The sequence below is a fragment of the Trachurus japonicus genome, chromosome 9 (genome assembly GCF_045865225.1).
Source record: "Trachurus japonicus isolate A0001 chromosome 9, Traja_1.0".
NCBI classification, from domain to species: Eukaryota; Metazoa; Chordata; class Actinopteri; order Carangiformes; family Carangidae; genus Trachurus; species Trachurus japonicus.
In genome coordinates this window covers 13,216,219-13,229,908 of record NC_140915.1, presented here as the reverse complement: position 1 = coordinate 13,229,908, position 13,690 = coordinate 13,216,219, and positions in this window count along the sequence as shown.

Genomic DNA, 13,690 nt, shown 5'->3' with positions numbered 1-13,690 from the left:
CCAGTCTACCTCTGAGTCACACCTTCCAGTGCAAATCATCTGAAGAATTACGAAAATACATCTGAACTTGAGTCCAGCAATGTCCTTTTGACTATTATTTATATTTCAGCAACTCTTCTCGGGGCATTGAACAATAACTTCGTCTCGCTGTCACAGGTGCCTGACAGAGAAAAATATTCCATTTAAGAGCAAAACATCAAGGTATCCCCATAAGGGCTCTCAAGCGAACACTGTCTGAGGAATCAGACTTTGTGATGTTACATTGCAGTTTTCTCAAGTTTTCATTCAGCTTTCATAAGATGTGATGAGTGGGGATGGGGGAGTCTGCGCACCACCTTCACTTATTTTAGTTGCTAGAGGAGCAGTGATGTGAGTCTGGGGTTTTCGTTCCATTTTCAAGTTGGTATCAACGGAAAAGCAAGATGGACGCCTCCAGGAAGGCCACCACACTATGTAATAGTTTACATGTGAAGTGCGACTAATTTAACGACATAAAAATACAACCATGAAGTGGCTATAACAGAGTAACGTACAGCTTTTCATCCGTGTTGATGCACAGCTAGCAGCCATCTTGGATTGAAGGGTTAGCCTACTTAAAGGGATAGTTCAACATTTTGGCAAATTGGCCCATTGCCATAATCGCTATAGTCATAGCAGTAGGTTCGTTACCTTCAATTGTCGGTGTAAGCTATTTTTAGAACGGAGGAGTGGAGCGGCAGGCTGCTCAGGGCTATGCTATGGAGGCTAATGGAATTTCTTGGTTTTCCTCATCAAACTCATCAAATACACAACCGAACAACTCCAAAAGGCTGTCGTGGACAAGTTGTGAGCTGCACAACCACCACGCTATGAGATAATAACAGAACGTTACGAAACGGAGCCGTTTTCAAGGTAAATACAAGGTAAATACAGAGACTGCTTGCTGAAAAATTGTCCCTGAACGCAACACGCATCAGCGGTTTTGCATGAATTTATCTCGAAAACGGCTCCGTTTCGTAACGTTCCATTATTATCTCATAGCGTGGTAATTGTGCAGCTCACAACTTGTCCACGACAGCCTTTTGGAGTTGTTCGGTTGTGTATTTGATGAGTTTGATGAGGAAAACCAAGAAATTCCATTAGCCTCCATAGCATAGCCCTGAGCAGCCTGCCGCTCCACTCCTCCGTTCTAAAAATAGCTTACACCGACAATTGAAGGTAACGAACCTACTGCTATGACTATAGCGATTATGGCAATGGGCCAATTTGCCAAAATGTTGAACTATCCCTTTAAGTCTCTCCAAGTTTTAATTCCCACTTTAGGGTATCTGACAGCCGGCTGGGAAAATCTGACTTCCTTTTCTAATGGAACCATAAAACCACTCACATTCACATTTTACCACCAAAATCCTATTGGCGATGCACTTTCCTTACTTATACTTACTATTTTGAGTGTGTAAGTGATTTCACACTGACAAGTATGGCAAACTGCAGTGTACCTATTGTTAGTACCCAGGTGATGCACTCATAATGGTCAAAAAGTTGAGTGTGTTAGCTGGACACTTCTTACCCTCAATGATCGCCATCTTGACTACATAGTGGAAGGGGAGGGGCTACCCACTACTGTACTGTTGGATGCCATTATTGGGTTAATTTAGCCGTCTGAACTTAATTACCGCCAATGCAGTGTGGTGTCCGTGGCTGACTAGTCTTATTGTTACCCATGCTATTTGTCGGATTTTGCGGCAAATATTTACAACTTGTTAAGCCTCTGACCACACATCTAATGCTAAAATCTTCTACAGTGTAGAACACGCATAAACAACAAACATACGCAAGCTCAATGTGGCAGCTACTGTACATCAGCTGGTATATAGTTGGCAGGAACTCAATTCAATGAGCAAATGTTGTGATCGCCATTTCTCATGAGTTTGATTTAAGTTGCGCACTATTGAAGTCTGTGGGGTACATAGTGCACATATATGTGGAATTGTATTGATGGAAGTATCTGAATTGGGTAAGTATAGGATACCCTATTGCTACGTAGCTAATATTAGCATCAACAGTTCACTTATCAGATGCTGATGCATGTTAGTAAGCAGCGTGAAGTTACCCTCATTTTGCTTCTATTTCTATCACTTCTTTTTCACTTGCATACTGAAGTTTGCATATACTAACCAGCTAGACCCGTGCAACACCTTGTCACTTTCCAATATTGAGTCACTGTACTGTACTGATTCACTGTAATGTCCAGTATTAATAAGTATTAATGAAGTATTAATAGCTCTTATCCTATAACCTAAGCTGCTATACAAACAGCCATTGATGCTGATGTTTGCCATGTAGGCTAAAACAAATAGCTCTTTTACTTGCTGCTTGCATGAAAAACTCAGGCATGTCAGTCTGACCTACTTCCTAAACTGAAACAACCTTCATTAATTTGTTGGAAAAATGTTACAGAGATTTACCAGGAAAAAGTGATGAATAGGGACGTGTAAATAGACAGATACTCTCTTGACCACTCTTCGTAAACATCTTCATTTCCACTTCATGTGTCATGTAGAATCAGACTCAAAATCCCAAATAATTGGATTTAATTGAGTGGTCTCTTTTTGTTGTTTGAAGGAGCGCCTCAGTTGAGACTGACAATTACAATTGTATGCAGAAGGCGATGCTCCGTTCGCTGCTGAAAACAAACAGGAACATGGAGACAGAACTGTCTGATGTACCTAAATTTTACATCTTCAGGTCTCTGTCTGCTTTCATCAAATTGCTGCAGAGAGAGAGAGGGAGAGAGAGAGACGTCAGGGGGTCTGAAACATGGAAAGAAAGAGAGAAAATCAAGAGAAAATGGGGGAAAGCAGCATGAGAGAGAAATAAAGCAAAAGCCTGATAATCAATTGGAGACAGGAGAAGTAAGATGGCGCAGTTGAGAAACAAGCAGGCGAACTAAACAGGGGGAGAAAGTAAAGGGAAGGGAGAGATATGAGAGAGAGAAAGAGATGAATCATTTGAAGTCACAAATATAAGCCAGACGGGCTCAACGCCATGAACATTTTGATTTTTCTCCAATTCCACCCGTCAATCTCACCGCCTTTTTTTTTTTTTTTTTGCAGGATTGTTCAGCTGTAGGTGGCTCCCTGCTTTGTTGAGACAACTGACGCTCACTCTCTGTCACAGCTTGATTTGTGCTCTTCTTAGTGCGCTTGCACGTATGTATGTGTGTGTGTGAATGTGAAAGTGAACGTGTGCGTATTTGTGGTGTATCTCTCTCCTCCCGAGCTCCTGAAGACATCATTGACTTTCTAAGTGCGTCGGTTTAACTCCCTGCAAAATCCTGGCTCCCATAAGTGACAGCAGAACCCGAGCGAGAGTGTAAAATGCAAGACTGATTGGTTCGAATGTGTTGGAGAAGGATGTGATGCAGGATTTTTATTTTTCTCACATGCTGGGATTAGTTCTATGAAAAATAGTTAATGAGTGGGATGCGTTTAGCAGTTCTGCTCGCCAAGGAAGGAATAACACCTTCTCTCAATAACCACTCCAATATTCAAATCTGTAGGCTATAATGTGTGTGTGTTTGTGTGTGTGTGTGCATGCTTCAGGACCTGTGCTTGCATCCGTTTACTAAATTGTTCTCTCACTTGTTATTGGTCACTTTCTGGTTGCTCAAAGCTACTTTCATCTTTGCTTTTCATACTCGCAATAAGTACAGTAACACAATGACCTTCAATAAACTACTCTGACTTTTTTTTTTTTTTTTAGGGTTTCCTATTGGATAAGTGCAGAAAACAGAAACATGAAGTAAAACATTTAACCATAGACTGTAAAAAGAATGGACGTAGCGTCCGTGACGTCACCCATTGGTTTTGGGGAGTCGTTTTTGTGACTCAAATATGGCGGCCTGAACAGCGCCATGTTGGATTGGCCGGCCGAGAACCCGCCCACTGGCCTCGAAGCAGCTGTCCACGGAGCTGCTCGGACCTGTCACTCAACGTTTCCGCGCCCTAATTGGCCAGAATTTTAGCCTAATAACAGTAAAACGGTAGAGTTAAAAAAAAATTCACCCCCCTCAGAGTGTGTGCGGGGGTAGAAACTATCGATTGAGACGAAAAAACGTTCTGACACCAGGCTTTTAACATGTTTACTGAGGATGTAAAGTCGGCGATTTTAACACGGGGGTCTATGGGGAATGCTCCCTTCTGACACCAGCCCCCAGAGGAATCCGAGGGGATTGCAGTTTTTTGAACGCGGAAGTGAGCTTCACTTCTCAGACCGACAACTGCCCCCTTGCATTTAACACATGACTATGTTGTGTAGAAAAAGTGCTTTTGAATACTCAAGCATTTTTAAATGCAAGTTTCCCAGTACTTTAACCCAAGTAAATGTTTCACACACTGGAGTAATACTATATTTTAACAGCAGAATCTGTTTTTTGATTTTAGGTATGGAGCTGTGCATGTTTTTCACCGACTACGTACTAGGTGTAATGTTTACTTGGCCTTTCCACTGCTGCATTTACACTCATCCATCATCTTAAATTAATCTGACAGAGCGGTTGTACTGTATGTAGACTGCAGCAGAATCAACAGTTTAATGTTGCTGTTGCCAACAGCGTCTGTGTCCATCTCTCCAGCTGCTTTGAGAAAATTTCACACCTGGAGTTTTAGCACAGGAGCGCGTTACCCTTCAAGTTTTGTCAAAATTGGATCAGTGGCTTCTGAGATATTGACAGACAGATACACCTGGATCCATCCATGGGAGACAGATGGAAACAGACAGACAGATGGATGGATGAGTGGATGAATGAATGGCATGGGAGAAGACAAAAAACGGAGAGCTAAGGAAGGCAGTGTTGAAGAGGAAACTTAGTGTTGAAAAGTAAAAACTCTCTAAGCTGCCGGCTCCTTCACAATGGATAAAGTTGCACAGCTACTGTTCCCCAGAGAGAAACATAGTTTTGTTAACAAAAGTTATCCAGAAAAAGTAGTTCATATTGCTACAGTTTTTCAATTATTCAAAACTGTGTCAATCTTAAAATACATTTATTTTGTATTTAGAAACAGAGTTGTTGGATATTTTTAGGCTATTTACACAATTTTGCAATGAAAACACACAAGTTTACACAGATAAACAAACCAAAGCCAGTACATCCATGGGTTTTTTTTTCTGACTGGACCTTTCATTCACGGGTTAATAGTCACATTAATTATTGGCTTCAATGTTTTTGTTCTTTAGCTCAAGAGTAAAATTGTATTAAATGGACCAGAGTTATAATTATTTATCATTTTAGCGAGGTAGATAGATAGATAGATAGATAGATAGATAGATAGATAGATAGATAGATAGATAGATAGATAGATAGATAGATAGATAGATAGATAGATAGATAGATAGATAGATAGATAGATAGATAGATAGATAGATAGATAGATAGATAGATAGATACTTTTATTGTCATTGTCATTTCCATAACAATGAAAGGTTCTAAAAAATCTAAAAAATAAATAAAAAATAAACCCAAAGCAAAAATCAAGAAAATCCCAGAGTATAAATGTTGGAGGAAACAAAAACAAACCAGCCCTCTCGATGGTCCGCATGACCTTCATATCCTCAAAGTCCTATTGCGCTGCTCAGCAGTCAACACGAGTCTATGAATGTGCTAATTTCTCAGAGTGGAGACAATGGAGTTGATTTTTCCCACGGTTTTGTTCATTAGCCCACATCTGCATCGACCTGTGTCCTTGATTACAGTGAAATTCACCAAGTGGGAAAACAATTAAACACAGAGAAAATAATTCATAATGCACAGAAACCTATTTGGGGTATTGTTTTCCATTTGTTTGTCAGGGTCAGTGGATTACACAGGGATAAAAAGGGTGTTTCCTTAATGCACCTGTGTATACACACTCTCACATCACAAGCACACACACTAACATTCACACACACTCCTGTACCAGTCAAGTGTGGACCTCTATTTCAAGTCATTTTGAAACTATGAAATTGATGTCCTCAATGATGGCTCGCCAGAAGGGCTCAATTATTTTCATCATATCTCTGTCAGTTTTGGTCAATTCATTGTAAAAGCTAAACCTCCTCAACAATTGTTTGCTGCAAAATCATTTCAACTCATGATTTACGTAATCTGGTTTACAAGTTAAACCTTTTTGGTACAGTGTCACGCTTGCAGGGTTTCAGCAGGACCCAAAATGCAGACAGAGATTCTGAAACAGGCAAGGCTGAGCAAAAAAAGAAAAGAAAAAAGGATTTATTGTACACTTACGGGGGAACACAAAGTCAGGAAATCAAAGGCAGCGAACACAAACGCAAGCACACAGGGGATGAATGCAGACGAACCAACAAAGGGCACTGTGAGAACACTGAGGTTAAATACACGAGGGAGAAACGAGACACCGGTGAGACACATGAGGTAATCACAGCAGGGAGGGCACAGGAAGACGAGACACGGAAACTTCAAAATAAAACAAGAACTACAGACAAACCATGCCATCTAGTCCATCTAGTCTAGTTAAAGGGATAGTTCAACATTTTGGCAAATTGGGCCTTTGCCATCATCCCTATAGTCTTAGGAGTAGGTTCGTTACCTTTAATTGTCGCTGCAAGCTATTTTTAGAACGGTGGAGCAGAGCCGCGAGCTGCTCAGAGCTACGCTACGGAGGCCCATGGGATTTCTTGGTTTCCCTCATCAAATACACAATCCAACAACTCCAAAACGCTCTGGTGGACAAGTTGTGACCTGCACATTCACCACGCTATGAGATAATAACAGAACATTACGAGACAAATGCATGACGTTCGAGGCAAATGCAGAGACTGCTTGCTGAAAAACTGCCCCCGACGGGAACGCACATCAACGATTTTGCATGAATTTACCTCTAAAGCAACTCTGTCTCGTAACGTTACGTTATTATCTCATAGCGTGGTGAATGTGCAGGTCACAACTTGTCCACCAGAGCGTTTTGGAGTTGTTGGATTGTGTATTTGATGAGTTTGATGAGGGAAACCAATAAATCCCATTAGCCTCCGTAGCGTAGCTCTGAGCAGCTCGCGGCTCTGCTCCGCCGTTCTAAAAACAGTTTGCACCGACAAATAAAGGTACCGAACCTACTCCTAAAACTATAGGGATTATGGCAATGGGCCAATTTGCCAAAATGTTGAACTATCCATTTAAAGTAGTCCAAAGCCCAAAATTCAATGTGAGAACTGACGAGTTTAAGAGAGAAGCTCTTGGTGGGAAGGAGAACTGGTGACATGGTTCTAGACCAAGCAAGCTGCAGACGGTGAGGATGGAGACACAGGGGTCACCAGAAGGCAGCTACAACATGTTGCTGCAGTACAGAAGAAGTGTACACACACACGCAAACACACACATACGGTGTAAATGTCCTTTACTTTATTTGTTTATTTGACTGGGACATCGCACATCAATGTACATATAAGAAACATGTAAATGTGCCGGATTATAGCATCGATGCTAATTTCCATCCGGAGTCCCAGGACATAAATACAATACAGTAACAGGGGAACACAGTTACACAACATGACAAGTAGACAACAAGGTAAAAAACAGGTCAGATACTCAAGCCAGTAATGGAACCTGGACAGTTTGGGAAATAAAGTGCAAAGTGCTGGGCCAAAGTGACAGGTGCTAAAGTGCAGGAGTACATGGGTACCAAGTTGTATTGCACGGTGCCCTAAAGTGCACTCAGTTTAAAGTGCCAGGTGTATTGCATAGTATAGCGCATCGGATTAAAGTAAAAAGTAAAAGAGAGAATTAAAGAATGACATGGTATATATACATATACATTCGCACATAATAACTATACCTCTATTAATTCAGACATGCCGCTCACAAACATTCGCACATAATATCTACCAATCTGTACCATTGCACACACAACGGCCATAGCCATACAACTGCGAACATGTTTAACTCGAGTTACACATGTTTACAGGTGCTCACAAGTTTGTTTGTCTAATATCCAGTCTGTGAGTTGTGCTTTAAAGGTCCTAAAAGTCGGACACTCTCTAATATTGATGGGTAACTTGTTCCATTCTAAACATCCTTGGACTGATAACACGTTTTGAGAGAATGTTGTGCGTCTGAATTAATTAATTAATTAATTCCTGTGCTATATCTCTGCAGCATGGTGCGTGTACGTGTCTGTGTGTGTGTGTATCTGCTACCAATCCCACAATGAATCTCCCAGTTGTTACACTATGCGCGCACACACACACACACACACACACACACACACACACACACACACACACACACTAACACAGGAAAAAACCTTTATCAGGGTGGCTGGATTACACAGGGATAAGGCTTGACTCTTGATATTGACCCACTGACTAAACACACACACACACACACACACATACGCACACCCTTTACATTTCCTCACACTGTGTACCTGCACAAACACAAACCTGAATATAGAACCAGGTGTGTATCTCACACATAGACCAGACCACACCAGTTTTATCATTCAGTATGGGCACAGATGTAAGTATCCTATTCCACTCTGGTCTTATCTGATCTACTCTGACCTTTGTTGTCTTTCACTGTCCTGCTCTGAGTTGTTCTGAACCAGTCAAGCTTAAACTACAGAGCTATTACAGCAGTCGTCTCAGTGAAATAACAGAAACAGAATATAACTGAGGGCAAAACTTCATGCTCATGATCAGAAGATCCACTTTTCACTGTTCGTTTGATAAAGTAATGACCCTATACAAAATATCCAACATTTCAAAAATATCTTTATTTGCCTCTAAAAAACTAAAAATTGGATAAGAGAATTGATGAGCCAGCAGGCAGTTTGCCTTATCACAAAGCTCAATGATTACTGTGTTATAGTTGTTTGTTTGATCCAAATGAAAAGTGAACTACAAAAACAACAATTTGTGATTGTATGAGTGGTTTTGTTTTTGAACTAATTAATGAAAAAAAATAACATGTAATTCATCTGTGACTTCAATGAGTGTGTTTTCTGGCTGTTAACAAAACACTGTTGGAGAAATATATCTGTTGGTGGTTAAAAGAAACCAGTTAGTTAGAAACAGGAAATAAACAGTGGTCTACAAAATTAAAGTCTCACATTTTCGTTGTGCCAACCTGACCCCCCTCAGGCTGCAGACTTGATGCTAAGCTAACTGGCTACTGTTCACTGTACAGATATGACATTTTAATTCTGCAACATGTTATCTGAAACTGAACTTAATAATGTCTCAGGTTAAGTGAATCCAACATTTCTGCCATGAAAACATCAAGCCAAGCCATGTGCACGTGCATGCGTCTCTTGTGTATGTGTTGGTCTGCCTATGTGATATATGTTAAGTTCACATCATGGGCTTGTTGTATCCACATTGGGTCACATGCTGAGCCGAGGAGGATGTGCATATTTGCATGAAATTGAAGGGGAGGGAACGGCACCAATGAGAAACATAATTTTTCACACACTTGCTTTTGCTGGAATCAGCATGTAAAATGCAGATATGGCAAAAACCATATTACTCACTGAGGCGTAAAATTTACATTAGCCTGAGATTTGGGCCTTTTATGAAAATTCATATATAGTGACTTTACTTTCAACTTGTTATCTGTCCTTCACTCTGGTTTTCCATTATTACATGACTGTATGTACTGTACATGTTTGACACAAAACCAAATTACATTCTCTAATGTGTAAATGGTTGCATTTAGTGGTTTTTTTTGTAGAAATATTTTTGAGAAATGTTGTCGTATTGTGTTTTTTTTATTAGAAGATAAAAGTGAACTTTAGATGACTTCACCGAAATTCATATGATTTTCCTTTTGCTACTTTCTGTGTCTTTGTTTTTCTGTCTTTACAAACCCTCATACGCAACTTTGCCTCCTTCTCCTGCAGAAACACACACACACACATGCAGGAATTAAACTTTGCGTTCCTACAGCAACCAAATACATTTAGTGCAGCATTGAGGATCTTGTAAATTAGGCTGAGAAATCATTATTGGATGTCTAAATATGGCAGCGATATTAATCTGCTTTATGTAACACACTGCGGTCTCACTGTGGGAAGATCCTCACCTCAGCACCTCAAATGGGATTGTGGATCGATTGCATCTCCATCTAAGATATTAAAGAGGGCTACAGAAGCATCACCTGGGAGGGTTTTTCCTGTCTCCATCGGCCTCTCCTGGGAACCACCATATCTCCGCGTACCTCTAATATCTTGGATGATTCTAATAAGCGTGCTGCTGCTGCTGACAGAAACTTATTAAAGGCTCAGCAAATAGTTGACTAACAGCAGCTCTGGTGTGGATTCAGGAGCTGTTTTCCTGAGATGGCACCATTACCACCTGTTGTTTGTTTTTTCTTTTTTAATTTTTATGCCCTGTTGCAGGAATTCAGTTTTGCAAACGGAGCTCCCGTTGATTAAGACAAGTCATGAATTTTTCAGGGAGCATGACAAACGTTATCTCCCAAAAACAAAGTGGGAAAACAAAAATAAAATGCAAAAGCTGAATAAAACACTTCCTTTTGGATGCCATACATCTCCATGGTTACAACTACTGTAAATGGGGGGAGATTGTACATATTTTGTGCCCTTCAGAGTCTGGGGTTCAGGTTAAACTAAAGAAAACTTTAAAGAAGACGTTATTTAATTTGGTTGTAAGCTCAGACTCAGCCCGGAGAGCAGAGTTCAATTTCTTCAGTTATTACCTCAGCTTTATTGCTATATATCATAACAAAACTGTCCACAACTACCCTGGTAAACACAGAGAGATTTGGACACTTCACTGTCAGTATTTTACCTTTGAATCAGCAACTGCATTAAAAGCAGTGACAACTGGTCCTGCTTGGGTCTGTTTGAGGCATTTTGAAAATAGAGCTGTCAAGGCAACATAACCCCTTACTTTCATATCCCCCTGTAAATAGATGAGTAAACTAGAACTTCTTTTTCCGTTTTATTTTTGGACCATTTTTGGCTTTGTAAAGACATAGGCAGTGTAGGACTTGAATTGGATTTGAACCCAGGCTGCTATTGTCACTCTCTCTCGTGAATGACCCGCGAGAACTGATACAGGAGATGAAGTGAGGGAATGGACAGTCACATGAGGGAAGTATGGATTGTCTCTTCTGCAGAAGGAGTCAGAGGAAACCAAACTTCCATACAACAAAAACTTTTTTTTATATTTCACCAAACATAAAAGTTTCTAGTGGCTGAGCAATGTGATTAATTTCAGTGACTCTTTGCACAAAGCCTTAATATTTCCAGACTGGATTTAGACATATCTGAAAACTTAACATGTTTTCTCTTTCATGGTATTAACTCCATGTGGATGTGAGAAAAAACTTCTGAAGAGGTTTTTTTTTCCCATTAAAATAACAACTGTAGTCAAGTCTTTTCTCGTTGGAAAACAGTGCTTTGTGTTTGTCTGTTTCCTGCCTCTCTCTCACAGTCTACCTCACATGGTCTACTGTATCTCCCTGTCTCTTTCCTCGATGACCTGCTGCGAGTTTATCCTCGCCCTCCTCTCGCTAGGATTATATTGAAGGCCATCCGCTCTGTTCGGTCATCTGAAAACCAGGCAGGGGAACAACTTTAATTGGCCCAGAAATAGCCAAGGAGACTATGCTGGATCTGGAGGGGCACGAAACAGGGGAGGAGGGCTAGGAGGAGCGTGAAGGGAAGGTTTAAGGTCTTTCCAGGATTTTAATGTTTAACACTGATGTTCCCAGGCCTTCGGGAGACAGTGGGCTCTGTCTGTCTCACCTTGTGCCTCTAGTGTCATTAATTATGTGTATTATTAGTATTAAGGAATGGAGATGTGCATTATTAATAAAAAAGTCATATTAATCAAGGTCACTAATAGAATGATGTGGGTTTTTTTTTCAAAGCACGCTGATCTGACATTTTATAAATTATATATATATATTAAAGCAGAAGTAAGCGATCCGGTCGTTTTGGCTAACTTCCTGTGAGCCGATGGAGTTAGCAGTCCCCGCCCTTGTCCCTACGTCACCACATTCACGCGCATCCCTTGGCTGCACGCACAGAGAGGACCGCCCCTTTATGCCGTTCTCTCTCCTCATTGGATAAATGTTGTAAGATACAAGGAAAGTTCCTCGGCTTACAGCAGAGCAGAGTGAGTCAGTACGTTTACATGCAGAGCTTAATCGAGCTATGCTCAAAATTCGATTTTTGCGTCAAGTCAGACTTCTGTCCTTGTCTCAATATACATGCAACTGAGAAAATCGAATAACTGACGGGGTCCGCCCCCTCATGCGGCGTCACCCGTTGCTTCAGCGGGTTAATACGCCGCCTGTCCTGTTGACTTTTCTGTCACCTCGTAAAAAACTGAATATAAACAACTTATAAGCTTAATAATAAATTCTCAACTGCAGTTCCCGACCAGACGCGCCAGTCTGGGCTGGATGCGCCCTGAGAATAGGATACGGGCTTCCTTTTCTCTCTCTCTCTCTTTTTTTTTTTTTTTTTTAATAAAACACTCTTGCTGGTTGCGCTGTGTGAAATGCATTGAATCGGCGCTGATGTTGGTTTTTTTTCTTTACTTTGCCGGTTTTGGGCGGCCTCTCTGCTCCACTTGGTGCCGTCTCTATTGTTGTGGAGCATGCGCACATGCATTGTCCAGTTATACTCCGACTAAGGTGTATACATGACGGAGAAAATCGAATTCCAATCGCATTATCTGGGTGTCTTAATCGGAGTTCTCAACTCCGATTTCAGTCAGACTAAGGTGTTTACCTGCACTTCAGTTGTCCAGTTATAGTCGGATTAAGGCAATAATTCGATTTTTTCAAGTGTCATGTAAACGTACTGACTGACAGGCCCATGTTTCATTCAGACCAAACACTCTATATACGTGATTGTCGTCGGAAGATATAACTATTTAAGACTTATATTAACGCAAACATTACGCTTACTTCTGCCCAGTTCTCATCAACAGTAAATGATGAGAAGTTACAAAAAACTAAGGCAATTATTAGAACACTCTATTATTCAATAAGATAAGATAAGAAAAAATAACTGAGCACTAATGTAGCAGTGATCACAAAGGAACAACAAGATCCAACTCCATTATTGGACAAATCTATAAATAGACATACTAAGCAATATTGCACTTAATCATTGATTCAAACCTGTCTTCATCAAGAGCCGTAGAAAGAGGCTGGCCTCATGTTACTGCTCCCTGGCACATGCACTTGTAGTGTCCTGCTGCCTGTGACTTCGATTATACTCTCTTACCTGTGTTTCCTGTGTCTAACCTCCAGAATCCAACCTCTGCATCGCCCAGCTGGTGCCACCATAGCCCAGCGTGCTCTGGCTGTCCACATTCCCTGAACCTCGGCTCTTCCCTGCATTGCCCTCTCTGTGTCTGTGGGACGCTATCTCCTCAACACCCACCCATTTTGCCCTCTGCCTGTATAAAACTGCTGTTTGTGTTTTCCCCTATAGATCTGCATTTTGGGTCTAGAGCACGACCTACCCGACATCACAGATATTTTACAGCCAAATAGGTGGAAAATTACGCTGTGAAATATATTACAAAAAATACTGTAGGTCTTCAGGGTTTCTGGACATGTTTCACTGCTTATATTGTATTATGTTTGTTGTTCAGGTTCAGAGATTAGAGTCTCCAGAGTCACGCTTCCAATCATCATATATGCAAACCACTGGCA